At 37.7% G+C, this 19,661-nt stretch overlaps 1 pseudogene; it reads left to right on the forward strand.

The window, feature by feature from the left end:
- The first annotated feature begins 4,191 nt into the window (after positions 1-4,191).
- LOC102992277 (40S ribosomal protein S4, X isoform-like) lies at positions 4,192-4,860 on the forward strand (annotated as a pseudogene).
- The last annotated feature ends 14,801 nt before the right edge of the window (positions 4,861-19,661 follow it).

Below are 19,661 nucleotides of genomic sequence, written 5' to 3' on the forward strand. Positions count from 1 at the left end.
TTGTTCCACATGTAGATGTATTTTTGATGCATTTGTTGGAGGAGGCCAGCTCCACATCCCTCTACTCCTCCATCTTGATCTACACCTATGCAAGTCTTTTTATGGACATATGCTTTATTTTTTTTTGGTTGAATACCTATGGCTAGAATGTTGGGTTATAGGGAAGGTATATGTTCAATTTCCTAAGAAACTGTCAAACTGTTTCTCAAAGTGGTTTTACAATTTTATATTCTCACCAGAAATGTATGACAGTCCCAATTGCTTTATATCCCCTCCAGTATTGGGGATTTTCAGTCTTTTTAGCATTAGCCGTTCTAGTGGATGTGTGGTAATATTTCATTGTTGTTTTAGTTTGCATTTCATTTATGAGAATGTTAAACATCTTTTCATGTGCTTATTGGATATTCACGTATCTTCTTTTATGTAATGTCTATTCCAATCTTTTGCCCACTTAAAAATTGGTAACCATTGTAATGGGTCATTTGTCTCCTTATATACTTGTAAGAGTTCTATATATATTCTGGATATAAGACCTTTGTCAGGTGAATAAATTACAAATATTTTCTCCTCATCTATGGCTTTCCTTTTCACTTCATTAATGGTGTCTTTTGGAGAGTCTATGTTTCTAATTTTTATAAATCAATTAAAAATTTTATTGTTAGTGCTTATTATATTCTATCTAAGAATCATGAAGATTTCCACCAATGTTTTCTCCTAGACGTTTTGTAGTTTCTTTTTTTTTTAATTGACAGAATTCAAAATATAACAATAATTCAGTAAATTTTTTTCAATACAGGTATACTAATGAGAAAATGGAATTTTATTTTGGGGATAATATTTTGTTTATTGGGATTCAAAGTTATGTTTCTTATCAAAATCTGTTGCAAATGCTGATCAGTAGTGATATTTTATGTATTTCATTTTTGATAATGTCTCTTCACGTAGATAGGTACTGCCGAGTACTGATACTGTTCATGAGCATATGATTTTTTCCCATTTAATATTTTTATTGAGATATAATTCACATAACATAAAACTCATTATTTTAAAGTGTACAAGTCAGGGTTTTTCAGTATATTCAATATTTTGTACAACTATCAGCACTATCTAATTCTGGAACACTTCCATCAACCCCAAAGAGAAACCCTGTACTTAGTAGTCAGTCTCAATTTTCCCCTCTTCTCATTCCTTGGAAACTACTAATCTACTTTCTGTCTCTATCGATTTACCTATTCTGGACATTTCATATAAACAGAATCATACAATCTGTGGCTTTTTATGTCTGGCTTCTTTCATTTAGGATAATGTTTTCAGAGTTCATCCACATTGTAGCATGTGAAAGTACTTCATTCTTTTTTATGGCTGAATAATATTCCATTGTTTGGATATGCTATGTATTGTTTATCCATTCATCAGTTGTTGGACATATAGGTTTTTCCCACTTTTTGCCTATTATGAATAATGATGCTATGAACATTCATGTACAAGTTTTTGTGTGAACATATATTTTAAGTTTTCATTGGTATATTCCCTGAAATGATTGAGTCATATGGCAACTCTCTGTTTAAATGAAGAAGTACCACACTATTTTCCACAACAGCCAAATCATTTTACATTCCCACCAGCAATGCACAGGATTCATGTTCTTAATGACCATTTTTATATCTTCTTATAGTTTTAGTATTCGTATCTATCATCCATTTTATTAATTTTTGTGTTTGGTATGAGGTAAGAGCTGAGATTCATTTTTTTCTCCACTCATATGTCTAGTTGATCTAGCCCATTTGTTGAAAAGACTTCTTAAGTTGTCCCCTGGGGTAAGCAGAGTAAGGACTCTACAAAGATGTCCACATCCTAATTCCTTGAATATTACATTATATAGCAAAAGAGGAATTAAGGTAGCAGGTGGAATTAAGGTTGCTTATCAGTTGACCTTACGATAAGGATATTATCCTGGATTATCTGAGTGAATTCAATGTGATCACAGAGGTCCTTAAATGAGGAAGAGGGAGACAGCAGAGAAGGTCAGAGTGATGTAATGTGCTAAGAAATTGGCCTACTATTGCTGGCTTTGAAAATGGAGGAAGGTGCCATGTGCCTCTAGAATGTAGGCAGCCTCTAGAAGCTAGAAAGGAAACAGATTTTCCCTAGGGTCTCTAGAAAGGAATGATGTCCTGGTGACTCCTTGATTTTAGCCTGGTTAGATCCATTGGGGCTTCTGAATTGACAGATTGTAAGATAATAAATTTGTATTGTTTTAAGCACTAAGTTTGTGGTAATTTGTTATAGCAGCCATAGAAAACCAATATTTTCCCCAAGATTCCTGCCCTCTGGTACACATGCTCTGTATAATCCCCTCCCCTTGGGTGTGATTAAGATTTATGAATATGATGGGTGATCATTCCTGTGATTATGTAATGCTATATGGCAGAAGAGATTTTGCAGATGTAATGAAGGTCTTCAATCAATTAACTTTGGGTCAATCAAAAGGAAGGTTATCTTCTATTGCCCTGACCTTAAAAGAGGTCAAAGAGATTCAAAGTGAAAGAGATTCTCTTGTTGGCTTGAAGGAGCAAACTGTTACATTGAGGAGAACACCACATAACAGAGAACAGTGAGTGACCTCTAGGAACTAAGGGCTTCAGTCCTACAACTGCAAGGAATTAAATTCTTCCAACAACATGAATGAGCTTGGAAGAAGAGTCCAAGTTCCAAATGAGAATGCAGCCTGATGGACACCTTGATTTTAGCCTTTTGAGAGCTTAAGCAGAGAACCCAGGTATACCACACTAGGGCTTCTGACCTACAGAAATATGTGAAACATATAACTATATATGAAATAACAAATCAGTATTGTTTTAAGCTGCTAAATTTGTGCTAATTCGTCATGCAGTGATGGAAAAACAATGTATTTTCCCATTGAATTGCCTTAGCAATGCTTTGTTGAAAATCAATTGAGCATGTATGTCTGGGTCTATTTCTGGATTCTGTTCTTTCCCATTGATCAGTTTGTCTGTCTTTTTACCAAAACTACTATTATTTGGCTTACCATAGCTTTATAGTACATCTTTAAAATTAGATACTAGGAGTCCTCCAACTTTGTTATTCTTTTCCAAAATTGTTTGGCTATTTTACATCCTGTGTATTTTCATATAAATAGTAGAATCAACTTTTCATTTGTACAAAAATTGCTTCTTGGAATTTTGATTTGTATTATGGTTGACCATTGAACAACACTCCATGAAATGGAAAATCCGAGTATAACTTTACGGTTGTCCCTCCGTGTCCATGGTTCCATACTGGCAGAGTTAACCAACTGTGGATTATGTATTTCTGTAGTCTGTATTTATTGAAACAAATCTGCATATAAGTGGACCTGCTCAGTCTAAACCAGGGCTGTTCAAGGGTCAGCTGGAAGTTGAATTTGAAGATGAATTTGGGGAATTTTGACAGCTTAACAATATTGAGTCTTCTGATTCATGAACATGGTATATTTTTCCATTAGTTTTAGTCTTCTTTCTTTTGGTGGGGAGATCTAATTAGCTTTATTCAGTGATTCAGGAATCAGGCAGCATCCCATCTAGTAAATAGAAGGATGCTCAAGGGGTTGCATAAATGGAAGGTTTTACAATCAGAAGGAGGGTAGGGAAGAAGGTATTAGCAAAAGAAAAGAAAGGATTTTTTCAGGCCAGGCCATCTTCCTTTGGGGGGAAGGGAATAGCAGAGGTCTTCATGATGCAGATTACCTCAATAGTGTTGATCCTGAAATTTCAGATTACGTGTTTAAAATTCACATTCCAGGGACTTTCCTGGTGGCACAGTGGTTAAGAATCCACCTGCTAATGCAGGGGACATGGATTTGAGCCCTGGTCCAGGAAGATCCCACATGCCACAGAGCAACTAAGCCCATGTGCCACAACTACTGAACCAGTGCTCTAGAGTCCATGAACCACAACTGAGCCTGTGTGCCACTACTACTGAAGCCCGTGAGCCTAGAGCCCATGCTCTGTAACAAGAGAAGCCACTGCAATGAGAAGCCTGTGTACCACAAGGAAGAGTAGCCTCCGCTCGCTGCAACTAGAGAAAGCCCATGTGCAGCAACGAAGACCCAACATAGCCAAAATAATAAATAAATAAAATAAATAAAATTCACATTCCTAGCTCTCTATGTGCCTAGCATAGCCATGGCTCATGTCTCCCCTAATCATTTTCTTAAGGAACAGACTAAAGTATGTCCTAACAGGAGATGAAATAAAGATCTGCCTGCAGCATTTCATTAAGATTGATGGCAATATCTGCACTGTTGTAACCTACCCCGCTTGTTTTATGGACGTCATCAGCATTGGAGAGACTGAAGAGAATTTTCGTCTGATCTATGACACCAAGGGTCGCTTTGCTGTTCATTGTATTACACCTGAGGATGCCAAGTACAAGTTGTGCAAAGTGAGAAGGATCTTTGTGGGGACAAAAGGAATCCTTCATCTGATGACCCATGGTGCTTGCACCGCCCGCTACCCTGATCCCCTCATCAAGGTGACTGACACCATTCAAATTGATTTGGAGACTGGCAAGATTACTGATTTCATCTAATTTGACACTGGTAACCTGTGCATGGTGACTGGAGGTGCTAACCTGGGAAGAATTGGTGTGATCACCAATCGGAAGAGACATCCTGGTTCTTCTGATGTAGTTCATGTGAAAGATGTCAGTGGTAACAGCTTTGCCACTGGGCTCTCCAACATTTTCGTTATTGGCAAAGGCAACAAACCATGGATCTCTCTTCCCCATGGAAAGGGTGTATGCCTTACCATTGCTGAGGAGAGGGACAAAAGACTGGTGGCCAAACAGAGTAGTGGATAAAATGATCTCTAGGTGACATGATTGGAAAAGGCTTTGTACTTAATTAAAGATAATACCACATTAAAAAAAATAAAATTCACATTCCTAAGAGAGGCTGAAACTACAATGAAGTCTTGGTTTGCTGTTCTGGGAGCAAATTACTCCATTTTGGGCTTTTTTTTTTTTTTTAGCAATGCCAATTATATCTCAAAAAAAGTCAGTATTTCTCTAATTTTAATGTGTGAAGGAAGGTCTCCTTTAATTTCTGTTAGCAATGTTTTATAATTTTCAGTATGGAGATCTTAGGTATCTTTTGTTAAATGTGTTTCTATGTATTTAATATTTTTTCATGCTATTTTAAATCAAAAAAGTTTTATATTCCAATTTTTATTGCTAGCATATAGAAATACATATACTGCTAGCATATAGAAATACAATTATTTTTGTTTTTACCCTTGTATCTGTGACTTTGCTAAATTGTTTCTTAATTTTAGTAGTTTTGTGTAGATTCTTTAGGATTGTCTATGTAGACAATCACATTTTCTATGAATAAAGGCAGTTTTATTGACTTCCTTCCAGTCTTTTTGCCTTTTATTCATTTTTCATGCTTTATTGAAGCATACAGGACCTCTAGCATAATGTTCAGTAGAAGTTGTGAGAGTGTCATGCAGTATATCACTTAGTATGATACTAATTGTAGTTTTTTCATAAATGTCATTTATCAAATTGAGGAAATACATTTCTATTTCTAGTTTGCTGAGAGTTTTGGTCATGAATTGGTGTTAAGTTTTGTCAAATTCTTTTCCTGCATCTATTAAAATGACTGTATGATTTTCCTTATTTATTTCATTAACAGGATGAATTACAGATTTGTTTTTGATTCAACATTCAAAAACTTGCATTTCTTAGAATCCACTTGGCCATGATATATAATCATTTTTATATGTTGCAGGATTCTATTTATTAATATTTTATTGAGGAATTTTTCTTCTAAGTGTGTAAGATTGGTATTTTTCTTCCTTAAATATTTGGTAGGACTCACCAATGAAATCATCTAGGCCTGTAGTTTTCTTTGTGGGAAGTTCTTGGTTATGATTATTTAATAGATTTATGTTGTGGTAGATGATCTCCAAAGCTGGATGTCATCCATTTCTTCCCTTTCTGTGTGCATGCCTCTACATGCATCACCCTCACTTGAGGCTGGGTTGGTCTTTTATTTATTTATTTTTTAACATCTTTATTAGAGCATAATTGCTTTACAATGTTGTGTTAGTTTCTGCTGTACAACAAAGTGAATCAGCTATAGGTATACATTTATCTCCATATCCCCTCCCCCTTGAGCTTCCCACCCACCCTCTGTATCCCACCCCTCTAGGTAGTCACAAAGCATTGAGCTGATCTCCCTGTGCTATACAGCAGCTTCCCACTAGTTATTTTACACTTGTTAGGGTATATATGTCAATACTACTCTCTCACTTTGTTCCACCTTCCCCTTCCTGCCCTGTGTCCTCAAGTCTGTTCTCTATGTCTGCATCTTTATTCCTGTCCTGCCACTAGGTTCATCAGTATCATTTTTCTAGATTCCATATATATACATTAGCATACAATATTTGTTTTTCTCTTTCTGACTTATTTCACTCTGTATGACAGACTCTATGTCCATCCACCTCACTACGAATAACTCAATTTCATTCCTTTTAATGGCTGAGTAATATTCCATTGTATATATATGCCACATCTTCTTTATCCGTTCATCTGTCGATGAACAATTAGGTTGCTTCCATGTCCTGGCTATTGTAAATAGTGCTGAAATGAACATAGTGGTACATGTCTCTTTTTGAATTATGGTTTTCTCAGGGTATATGCCCAGTAGTGGGATTGCTGGATCGTATGGTAGTTCTATTTTTAGTTTTTTTAAGGAACCTCCATAGTGTTCTCCATAGTGGCTGTATCAATTTACATTCCCACCAACAGTGCAGGAGGGTTCCCTTTTCTCCACACCATCTCCAGTATTTATTGTTTCTAGATTTTTTGATGATGGCCATTCTGAGCAGTGTGAGGTGATGCCTCATTGTGGTTTTGATTTGCATTTCTCTAATGATTGGTGATGTTGAGCATCGTTTCATATGTTTGTTGGCAATCTGTTTGTCTTCTTTGGAGAAATATCTACTTAGGTCTTCTGCCCATTTTTGGACTGGGTTTTTTTTTTTTTTTTTTTTTTTGATATTGAGCTGCATGAGCTGATTGTATATTTTGGGGATTAGTCTTTTGTCAGTTGCTTCATCTGCAAATATTTTCTCCCGTTCTGAGGGTTGTCTTTTCAACTTGTTTATGGTTTCCTTTGTTGTGCTAAAGCTTTTAAGTTTCATTAGGTCCCATTTGTTTATTTTTGTTTTTATTTCCATTTCTCTAGGAGGTGGGTCAAAAAGGATCTTGCTGTGATTTATGTCACAGAGTCTTCTGCCTATGGTTTCCTCTAAGAGTTTTATAGTGTCGGGCCTTACATTTAGGTCATTTAATCCATTTTGAGTTTATTTTTGTATGGTGTTAGGAAGTGTTCTAATTTCATTCTTTTACATGAAGCTGTCCAGTTCTTCCAGTTCCACTTTTTGAAGAGGCTGTCTTTTCTCCATTGTATATTCTTGCCTCCTTTGTCAAAGATAAGGTGACCATATGTGTGTGGGTTTATATCTGGGCTTCTATCCTGTTCCATTGATCTATATTTCTGTTTTTGTGCCAGTTCCATACTATTCTTTTACCTGTAGGTGTCCAGTTTTCCCAGCACCACTTATTGAAGAGGCCATGATTTCTCCATTGTATATTCTTGTCTCTTTTATCAAATATAAGGTGACCATATGTGCATGTGTTTATCACTGGGCTTTCTCTCCTGTTCCATTTATCTCTATTTCTGTTTTTGTGCCAGTACCATACTGTCTTGACTACTGTAGCTTTGTAGTATTGTCTGACGTCAGGGAGCCTGATTTTTCTAGCTCTGTTTTTCTTCTCAAGATTGCTTTGGCTGTTCGGGGTCTTTTGTGTTTCCATACAAATTGTGGAATTTTTTGTTCCAGTTCTCTGAAAAATACCATTGGTAGTTTGATATGGATTGCATTGAATGTGTAGATTGCTTTGGGTAGTATAGTCATTTTCACTATGTTGATTCTTCCGATCCAAGAACATGGTATCTCCCCATCTGTCTCTATCATCTTTGATTTCTTTCATCAGTGTCTTACAGTTTTCTGCATACAGGTCTTTTGCCTCCTTAGGTAGTTTATTCCTAGGTATTTTATTGTTTTTGTTGCAGTAGTAAAGGGGAGTGTTTCCTTAATTTCTCTTTCTGATTTTTCATTGTCAGCGTATAGGAATGCAAGAGATTTCTGTGCACTAATTTTGTATCCTGTTATTTTACCAAATTCATTGATTACCTCTAGTTGTTTTCTGGTAGCATCTCTAGGATTCTCTATGTATAGTATCATGTCATCTGCAAACAGTGACAGTTTTACTTCTTCTTTTCCAATTTTCAGTCTTTTTATTTCTTTTTTCTCTGATTGCCATGGCTAAACTCCCAAAACTATGTTAAATAATAGTGGTAAGAGTGGGCACCCTTGTCTTGTCCCTAACCTTAGAGGAAATGCTTTCAGTTTTTCACCATTGAGAATGATGTTTGCTGTGGGTTTGTCATATATGGCTTTATTATGTTGAGGTAGGTTCCCTCTATGCCCACTTTCTGGATAGTTTTTATCATAAATGGGTGTTGAATTTTGTCAAATGCTTTTTCTGCATCTGAGATTATCATATGGTTTTTATCTTTCAATTTGTTAATATGGTTTATCACATTGATTGACTTGCGTATATTGACAAATCCTTGCATTCCTGGGATAAACCCCGCTTGATCATGGTGTATGATCCTTTTAATGTGCTGTTGTATTCTTTTTGTTAGTATTTTGTTGAGATTTTTGCATCTATGTTCATCAGTGATATTGACCTGTAATTTTCTTTTTTTGTGACATCTTTGGTTTTGGTGTCAGGGTGATGGTGGCCTCGTAGAGTGAGTTTGGGAGTGTTCCTCCCTCTGCTATATATTGGAAGAGTTTGAGAAGGATAGATGCTAGCTCTTCTTTAAATGTTTGATAGAATTTGCCTGTGAAGCCATCTGGTCCTGGGTTTTTGTTTGTTGGAAGATTTTTAATCACAGTCTCAATTTCAGTGCTTGTGATTGGTCGGTTCATAATTTCTATTTCTTCCTGGTTCAGTCTTGGAAGGTTGTACTTTTCTGAGAATTTGTCCATTTCTTCCAGGTTGTCCATTTTATTGGCATATAGTTCCTTGGAGGCGTCTCTAATGATCCTTTGTATTTTTGCAGTGTCAGTTGTTACTTCTCCTTTTTCATTTCTAATTCTATTGATTTGAGTCTTCTCCCTTTTTTTCCCTGATGATTCTGGCTAATGTTTTATCAATTTTGTTTATCTTCTCAATGAACCAGCTTTTAGTTTTTTTGATCTTTTCTATCATTTCCTTCATTTCTTTTAATTTATTTCTGATCTGATATTTATTATTTCTTTCTGCTAACTTTAGGGGTTTTTTTTGTTGTTGTTATTCTTCTTCTTCTTTCTCTAGTTGCTTTAGGTGTAAGGTTAGGTTGTTTATTTGAGATTTTTCTTGTTTCTTGAGGTAGGATTGTATTGCTACCAACTTCCCTGTTAGAACTGCTTTTGCTCCATCCCATAGGTTGTGGGTCATTGTGTTTTCATTGTCATTTGTTCCTAGGTATTTTTAAATTTCCTGTTTGATTTCTTCAGTGATCTCTTGGTTATTTAGTAGGGTATTGTTTTGCCTCCATCTGTTTGTAGTTTTTACAGTTTTTTTCCTGTAATTGATATCTAGTCTCATAGCATTGTTGTCGGAAAAGATGCTCAATACAATTTCAATTTTCTTAAATTTACCAAGGCTTGATTTGCGACCCAAGATGTGATCTATCCTGGAGAATGTTCTGTGTGCACTTGAGAAGAAATTGTCTTCTGTGTTTTTGGATGGAATGTCCTGTGGTTATCAATTAAGTCCATCTGGTCTAATATGTCATTTAAGGCTTCCATTTATTTATTTTATGTTTGGATGATCTGTCCATTGGTGTAAGTGGGGTGTTAAAGTCCCCTACTATTATTGTGTTACTGTCAATTTTCCCTCTTATGGCTGTTAGCATTTGCGTTATGTATTGAGGTGCTCCTATGTTGGGTGAATAAATATTTAAAATTGTTATATCTTCTTCTTGGATTGATCCCCTGATCATTATGTAGTGTCCTTCCTTGGCTCTTATAATAGTCTTTATTTTAAATCCCATTTTCTTTGATATGAGTGTTGCCACTGAAGCTTTCTTTTGATTTCCATTTGCATGGAATATCTTTCTCCATCCCCCACTTTCAGTCTGTATGTGTCCCTAGGTTTGAAGTGGGTCTCTTGTAGACCACATATATATGGATCTTGTTTTTGTATCCATTCACCCAGTCTGTGTATTTTGGTTGGAGAATTTAATCCATTTACATTTAAGGTAATTATTGATATGTATGTTCCTATTACCATTTTCTTAATTGTTTTGGGTTTGTTTTTGTAGGTCTTTTCCTTCTCTTGTGTTTTCGTCTAGAGAAGTTCCTTTAGCATTTGTTGTAAAGCTGGTTTGGTGGTGTTGAATTCTCTTAACTTTCGCTTGCCTGTGGAGCTTTTGATTTCTCCATTGAATCTGAATGAGATCCTTGCTGGGTAGAGTAATCTTCATTGTAGGTTTTTCCCTTTCATCACTTTAAATATATCCTGCCACTCCTTTCTGGCCTGCACAGTTTCTGCTGAAAGATCAGCTGTTAACCTCATGGATATTCCCTTGTATATTATTTGTTGCTTTTCCCTTGCTGCTTTTAATATTGTTTGTTTAATTTTTGTTAGTGAGATTAATATGTGTCTTGGCATGTTTCTCTTTGGGTTTATCCTGTATGGGACTCTCTGTGCTTCCTGGATTGATTGACTATTTCCTTTCCCATGTTGGGGAAGTTTTTGACTATGATCTCTTCAAATATTTTCTCAGACACTTTGTCTTTCTCTTCCCCTTCTGGGACCCCTATAATTCGAATGTTGGTGCATTTAACTTTGTCCCAGAGATCTCTGAGGCTGTCCTCAATTCTTTTCATTCTTTTTTCTTTATTCTGCTTTGTGGCAGTTATTTCCACCATTCTATCTTCCAGCTCGCTTTTCCATTCTTCTGCCTCAGTTATCCTGCTATTGATTCCTCCTAGAGTATTTTTAACTTCAGTTATTGTGTTGTTCATTACTGTTTGTTTGTCCTTTCGTTTTTCTAGATCGTTGTTAAACGTTTCTTGTATTTTCTCCATTCCATTTCCGGGATTTTGGATCATCTTTACTATCATTACTCTTAATTCCTTTTCTGGTAGTTTGCCTATTTCCTCTTCATTTATTTGGTCTTGTGGGTTTTTATCTTGCTCCTTTGCCTGCAAGATATTTCTCTGTCTTCTCATTTTGTCTAATTACAGTGTTTGAGGTCTCCTGTCCTTAGGCTGCAGAGTTGTAGTTCTTCTTGCTTCTGTTTTTTGCCTTTGGTGGTTAGGTTGGTCCAGTGGCTTGCATAGGCTTTCTGATGGGAGGGAATGGTGCCTGTGTTCTGGTGGATGGAGCTGAGTCTTTTCTCCCTGATGAGTAGGACTATGTCAGGTGGTGTGTTTTGGGGTGTCTGTGAGCTTAGTATGACTTTAGGTAGTCTGTGTATTGATGGGTGGGTTTGTGTTCCTGTCTTGTTTGTTTTATGGTGTGAGGTGTCCAGCACTGGGAGCTGCAGGCAGTTTGGTGGAGCCGGGTCTTGGATTCAGATAGAGGCCTCCGAGAGAGCTCTCAGTGATTAATCGTCCCTGGGGCCATGAATTCTCTAGTGGTCCAGCATCCTGGACTTGGTGCTCCCACCATAGAGCCTCAGGCCTGACTTCAATTTGGGGAACCAAGACCCCACAAGTTGCTCATCCCAGCAATAAAGGGGAGTAAAAAACCTTTTTTTAATTAAAAAATGATAACAAACCCCCAGACAAATGGTAAATAGTAAAACCAAACAAACAAAAACAGAAACAAGGAAATATGCACACACACAAAAGAAACAAAAACAGAACCAAATAAAACAAAAAGCAAGAGAACAATCGGACAAACAAGAGAACCCAAGAACAAAATCAGACAATTAAAAAGAAAACTAACAAAAACACAAAACCAAAAAACAAAACCAAAGCAGAGTGAGGTTGGGGTGATTAAGACTTACTTTGACAAATGGAATACGGGAAAGCGATGCTGTGTCAGTTCCAGATGTATCCCTTAAGAGCCCTGGCTGCTCATTCTTTCCCTCTCAAAGTCAGCCACAATGTAGAAAATATGACTACTCTGAGGTTGCACTGCTAAGAGGGAGCTCAAGAGGACAGACCATCTGAAGGAGCACTGAGGTACCAGACATGTGAGTAATGCATCCATGGACCTTCCAGCTTTGCCCAGCTGCTGGCTGAAAGTGGCAGAGTGAGTCATCCCAGCCAACACCATTTGGAGGAGAAGAAACACCCAACTGAAGTCAATTATTTTAGCAACAACAAAATGATTGTGATTTTTGTTATTTTAAGTTGCTAAGTTTGCGGACTGGTTATAAAGCAATAGGAAACTGAAAAGCAGGGCTTTCCATGTTTTCTCATTTTTCGTGTGTCACTTTTGGTTGTGTTTCAAGGAATGTGTCCATTTCATCTAAATTGTTGGGTTTATTATCATAAAGTTGTTTATAATATTTCCTTATTCTTTAAATATCTGTTGACTCTGTAGTGATATCTTCTATTTTAGAAGTTTTGTAAGTTTTCCTCTTTTTCTTGATTAGTTTTGCAGGGTTTTAAAAAATTTTTGTTAAGCATTTCAAAGAGCTATATTTTGGCTTTATATTTTTTATTTAATTGATGTTGGCTTTTTATCATTTCTTTCTCTCTACTCACTGTGGGGTTAATATGTTCTTCCTTTTTAGATTGTTAAGGTGTAAATTTGAACTACTGATTTTTTTATATGAAAATATATTTTTAACATCTTTAATGGCATATAATTGCTTTACAATGGTGTGTTAGTTTCTTCTTTATAACAAAGTGAATCAGCTATACATATACATATATCCCCATATTTCCTCCCTCTTGTGTCTCCCTCCCACTCTCCATATCCCACCCTTCTAGGTGGTGACAAAGCACCGAGCTGATCTCCCTGTGCTATGCAGCTGCTTCCCACTAGCTAGCTATTTTACACTTGGTAGTGTATACAAGTCCATGCCACTCTCTCACTTCGTCCCAACTTACCCTTCCCTCTCCCCATGTCCTCAAGTCCATTCTCTACATCTGTGTCTTTATTCCTGTCCTGTCCCTAGGTTCTTCAGAACCTCTTTTTTTTTTTTTTAGATTCCATATATATGTGTTAGCATATGCTATTTGTTTTTCTCTTTCTGTCTTACTTCACTCTGTATGACAGACTCGAGGTTCATCCACCTCACTACAAATAACTCAATTTCGTTTATTTTTATGGTTAATATTCCATTGTATATATGTGCCACGTCTTCTTTATTCACTGTTGATGGACACTTAGGTTGCTTCCATGTCCGGGCTATTGTAAATAGAGCTGCAATGAATGAACTATTGATTTTTAATCTTTGCTTTTTTTCTATTATAGACATTTATAACTGTATATTTCCTTGTAGGCACTGCTTTAACCTCATTCCATAAAATTTGTGATTTTTTGTTTTCATCATCATTCAGTTAAACTATTTTCTAATTTCCCTACTAATTTTTTGGTCATGAGTTATTTAAAAGAATGTTGCTTACTTTCCAAATATTTGGGAGGATTTTCTAAGTATCTATTTTTCTTGATTTTTAATCTAATTCCATTGTGCTCAGGAAACATACTCTGAAAGATTTTAATCTTTTGCATTTTACTGAGACTTGTTTTATTACTCAGCATATGGTCTATTTTGGTAAATGTTCATGTGCACTTGAAAAAAATGTGTATTTAAAAATTGCTCAGTGAAATATTCTGAAAATGTCAGTTAGATCAAGATTGTTGATAATGTTGTTCAGATCTTTTATATCTTTACTATTTTTTTGTCTCCTCATTCTGCAAATTACTGAGGTAGAGGTGTCAAAATCTCCAGTCATGATCAGGGAATTGTCTATTTTTCTCTTTTTCCTTTAGTCAGTTTTTGCTTTATGAGTTTTGAAGCTCAGTTATTATGTACAAAGTTAAGATTTTAACAACTTCCTGCTGAGCTAACTCTTTTGTTATTATGAAATGTCCCCCTTTATCTGTGGAAATACTCTTTGCCTTGAAGTCTACTTCATCTTATTTTAATATAACCATACCAGATTTCTTATTTTTACCATTTTCATCTTTTTCCATCCTTTTACCTTCAATCTGTGTCTTTATATTTCACATTCATACAGTTGGGTAATGTTTTTAAAAAGTTTACTCTGACAATCATTTCCTTTGAACTAGAGTATTTGGCTCATTTTTACTAAATTATATAGTGGATTTTAAGTCTAACATCTAGTTATTTAAAAAAAAATTTTTATTTTTGGCTGCATTGTGTCTTAGTTGTGGCACACAGGATCTTCGTTGAGGCATGCGGGATCTTTTGTTGCAGCGTGTAGGCTCTTCATTGTGGTGCACAGGCTTCTCTCTAGTTGTGGCATGCAGGTTTTCTCTCTCTAGTTGTGGCGCCTGGGCTCCAGAGCACATGGGCTCTGTAGTTTGCAGCACACAGGCTCTAGTTGAGGTGCGCGAGCTCAGTAGTTGTGGCACACGGACTTAGTTGCCCCACGGCATGTGGGATCTTAGTTCCCTGATCAGGAATCGAACCTGCGTCCCCTGCATTGCAAGGCAGATTCTCTACCACTGGACCACCAGGGAAGTCCCTAGTTATTTGTTTTATATTTGTTCCATCTGCTTTGTGCTCCTCTTCCTCTTTTGTAGACTTCTTTTGGATTAATTGAATACTTTGTATTCTTTTTTCATCTCCTTTATTGGCATCAAAGCTATTCCTCTTTTTTATTTTTTATTAGTTGCCATAAGGATTATAATATGTGTTCTTAATTTATCACAGTCTAATTATAATTATTATTGTTTCATTTCACACATTATTATTCACACTTCACAAATATAAGAAACTAATAGCAGTATAACTTCATTTTCCTCTTCATCCTTTGTGATATTGTCATAATTTTAATTATATGCATATTATAAATCTCAATTTGTAATGCTATTATTTTCACTTTAAATGGACATTTGTCTTTTAAGGAAATTAAGGGGAAAGCTAGTGTTTTAAATTTACGTTTAACATTTTTCAGTGTTTGTCATTTCTTCCTATAGATCTGTGTTTCCATTTGGTGTCATTTACCTTTAGCCTAAGAACTCTTTTTAGTAGTTCTCATAGTGCCGGTCTGCTTGTAACCAATTCTTCCAACTTTTAAAAAATCTGAAATGTCTTTATTTCGCCCTCATTTTTAAAGAATGTTTTTGTTGGATACAAAATTCTTAGATTACAATTTTTTCTTTCTTCATTTCAGTGTTATTCTGTGATCTTCTTGACTCCCTTGTTTCTAATGAGAAGGTAATTGTCTTTGTGTCAGTGCTTCTGCATATTTATTTTGTCATTTTGCCCTGATTGCTTTCAAAGTTTTCTCTTCATCTTTGGTTTTCAGCAGTTTGATTATAATGTACTTACTTGTGGTTTTCGCTGTATTTATTCTGCTTGGGGGTTCGTTTAGTTTCTTGAATTGGTAAGTTGATGCTTTTCACTACATTTAGGAAAATTTCAATCATCATTTTTACAAAAAATTGTTTCTTTCCTATTCTTTCTCTGCTTTCCTCTGAGACTTGAATTGGACTTATGTTAGACTATTTAACATTGTCCCACAGGTCACTGGGACTCTGTTCATGTTTTTAAATTAAAAAAAAATTTTTTTCAGAGTGGAAATTTTTATGAACCTATCTCTAGTTCATTTGCTCTTTCTCTTGTCATCTTATATTTGCTTTTAAGCCAATCTAGTAAATTTTTGATTTCTGATATTTTCTTTTCAGTTATAGAATTTCCATTTGTTTCTTTTTCATAATTTCTGTTTCTCTGTGGACATTTCTTATATGTTCACTCATTAGGACCATATTTTTCTTTAAGTTTTTAACATATTTAGAATAGCTTTTAAAAAAACCCTTGGCTTCCCTGGTGGCGCAGTGGTTGCGCATCCGCCTGCCAATGCAGGGGAACCGGGTTCGCGCCCCGGTCTGGGAGGATCCCACATGCCGCGGAGCGGCTGGGCCCGTGGGCCATGGCCACTGGGCCTGCGCGTCCAGAGCCTGTGCTCCGCGACGGGAGAGGCCACAGCAGAGGGAGGCCCGCATACCACAAAAAAAAAACAAAAAAAAACAAAAAAAAACAAACAAAAAAAACCCTTGTGTGCTGATTCTAACATCTGAGTCATCTCAGGATCTGTTTCTAACTGCTTTTTTTTCTTGATTATGAGTCATATTTTTTGCTTCTTTGCATGCCTAGTAATTGTTTACTGTATCCCTGGACATTGTAAGTTATACATTTTAAGTAATCTGGCTTATTTTTTTTCTTTAAAGAGTTTTGAGTTTTGTTCTGGCAGACAGTTAATTTACTGGTAGCTCTCCTTGATCCTTTCGAGGTTTAGTTTTAGGCTTTGCTAGGGCAGTGCTGTTGTATTTATCTGTTGCTGTGTAACAAATTACCCCAAAACTTAGCACTTTAAAACAACGTTTATTATCACACCATTTCTGAGGATCAGGAATCTGGGAGTGACTTGGTTTGATGGTTCTGGCTCAAGGTCTCTTATGATGTTGCAGTCAAACCGTCATTTGGGGCTGTAGTCATCTAAGGTCCCATCATAGTTGCAAAATATGCTTTGAAGAGCACTCATGTGCTTGTTGGCAGATCTCTTCCCATTGCTGGCTATGACAGAGGCCTCTGTCCCTCTTCATTTGGGCTTCTCCATGGGGGGGAACTAGACAAAGTTATGAATAACAGGTGAGGATCAGTGAGGAGGGGGCTACCAGCTGCTACAAGGGTCTAGAGTAGCACTTACTCTAGGTTAGGGTTTCTCAACCTTGACAATATTGACATTTTGGGCTGGAAAATTCTTCACTGTGTGAGATTATCTTGTGTACTGTAGGATGTTTAGCAACATCCCTGGCTCTACACACTAGATGGCAGTAGTGCTTCCTATCATGACAGTGAAAAAAAGTCTCCAGACTTTACCAAATGTCCTTTGGGGGAGGGGCAAAAATCACCTCTCCCCTCCAACTGACAGCCACTTCTCTAGGACCCGAATCTTATTTGTGAGATGTGGGATAAATATTCTGTCACAGATGAATGTCTTAATGAGGTCTCTTTAATCTGGTTGGGCTAGAACTCCAATGACTCCTAGCACTGTGTGACCTTTAGTATCGCAGCTCTGCTTTCAACCATGTGTCAACTGCTTTCTGCTGTGTCTTTCTGTCTTTCTCTGTACATGTGCAGCCCAGGTCTCATCCAGTTCCCTTCTCTATGCTACTCAACTCTTTTTTTGGTAAATTAATTAATTAATTAATTAATTAGTTTTTTGGCTGCATTGGGTCTTCATTGCTGCACGTGGGTTTTCTCTCATTTTGGTGAGCGGGTGTTTTACTCTTTGTTGCAGTACGCAGGCTTCTCATTGCGGTGGCTTCTCATGTTGTGGAGCACGGGCTTTAGGTGCGTGGGCTTCAGTAGTTGTGGCATGTGGGCTCAGTAGTTGTGGCTCGTGGGCTCTAGAGTGCAGACTCAGTAGTTTTGGCTCATGGGCTTAGTTGCTCCATGGCATGTGGGATCTTCCCGGACCAGGACTACGAACCCATGTCCCCTGCCTTGGCAGGCAGATTCTTAACCACTGCACCACCAGGGAAGTCCTGCTACTCAACTCTTCACATTTTGGGTGCTTCAACAGCCCCAAACTCTTATCTCTGCCTTTTCAACTCAGCATTTGTGCTCTCTCTGCTATTTGTGCTCTCTCTGCTATTTGTGCTGGGGCTCCTTCTTTGCCGTGGTCGGGAAATTGTCCTAAGTCAAGAGCCAGACAGCACAAGGGGCTCACCTGATGTGCTTCCTTCTCTTAAGGGTTGCAATCCTGAGCTGGCTACAGCAATGCTGTACAGCATTTTCCTTAGGTATTTTGTCCCGTTATATCTATTTATGGCAGAATGGCAAGCGTGATGGCAATTATTCCATTGTGGCTGAAGGTACACATTCCCAGCATATTGTTGTTGTTTTTAAAGGAACCAACATTTAAAAATCAGAAGATTTCACTGCTCTGGAGAATCTCATGGGACTGACAAATGGCAGTATTTGTCCAGACTGATGGTTGCTGTTCATCTTCACATTTATGCTGTTGTTTTTCTCATTTCTATGAATCCAAGTGCCTCCACCTCTGTGTCTCACAAAAAAATGGAAAGATATTCTGAGTGGACAGTGTGGTTTTTCTCACACATGTCCAACCTCACTGTTTTTGTCATCCACACTTGAGCTGGTGACCCCTTTTTCTGAAATTTAGGGGAAGATGAGATCCAGGGGAAGAAAACATTCTGGTGTCATCTGTCTTGTCCATAAATAAAGCCTGGAGACTGTTTGATTTGAGCCAGTGCATCTCCCATGAATTCATTGGGCTGGGGTTAGCCACATGGCCACCACCAGGCAATTAAATGAACAGACTTCCTGAGGGATTGGCTCTGATGTGGTTATCTGAGTCTACTCAGAAGCTATTCATTTTCCCGAGGGCTCTGGAAAGAGACCCTTCAGTAGCACGTTACTGAAAGAAAACTCAAAGAGGAGAAGAACTGTGCTTCACCATATCAGGGTCATCTTCTGAATCAGATCCCATTTCACCCTGTCTAGGGGTTCTGAAGGAGCAAGAACAGGCTCTATCTTAAATGGAGACCAGTGGCTTATCCCCCAGGAGGTCCCTGTGCACGAAATCAGAACAATCATCACTGAATCCATAAAAGCAGGAAGAGCGTTAAACTGCACTTAAGTGGGGTTTGTACACTTGAATGCCCAGAGGGGCCAGATATGCAACATAAATGAATCAAGTAAGATGTTGAACAAAATAGAGTAGAGGGGTCTGTGGCCCTGGAGGGCACCTTTCCTGGTTGGGCAATCCATTTACAGAAGTTTAAAACATGGAGCCAGTCAAACAAATCCACACCTGGGTTTGCCTGTGGACTGCCAGTTTACAGATCTGGTTCACATTCTTTATTAGTTCAGTGGAAGACACTGTTGCCAGTTTTCCCTGGGGGCATCAGCTGTCTTGTCGGGTTGTGCACAGTATGGAGGAGGCTAGTTTCAGTAGCTTGGGCCATTCCTGGGGGATTTGTGTTGTGCCCAAGGGCAAAGAAAGAGCCCAGCATGAGCTTCATGGTCTGGACTTGATGGCTACTCTGAGCTGTCCCCTGACGGAGGATTCCTGCCCCTCAGGATCTCATGCCTTAGGGAATGCACTCTTCTGAGAGCTTTTCTCTTTTTGTTGGAGTTGTGTGATGCTCAGTGAGTGCAGGGCTGTGGAGGGGAGTGGAGGGGAGTGAAGGGAGCTCCAGGCCACCCAGCCATTCACCCTGAACTGACACTTTCCCTCAGATCAACCTAGTGGGCCTGACTCCAGCCTGCCCAGCTATGGCACACACCAATGCTGCAGTCTGAGTTGCACAGGGAGGAATGGGGGACAGGCCCACCTGAGCCCATGGGGCCA

This window comes from Physeter macrocephalus, chromosome 2 (assembly GCF_002837175.3).
Source record: "Physeter macrocephalus isolate SW-GA chromosome 2, ASM283717v5, whole genome shotgun sequence".
Classification (NCBI taxonomy): domain Eukaryota; kingdom Metazoa; phylum Chordata; class Mammalia; order Artiodactyla; family Physeteridae; genus Physeter; species Physeter macrocephalus.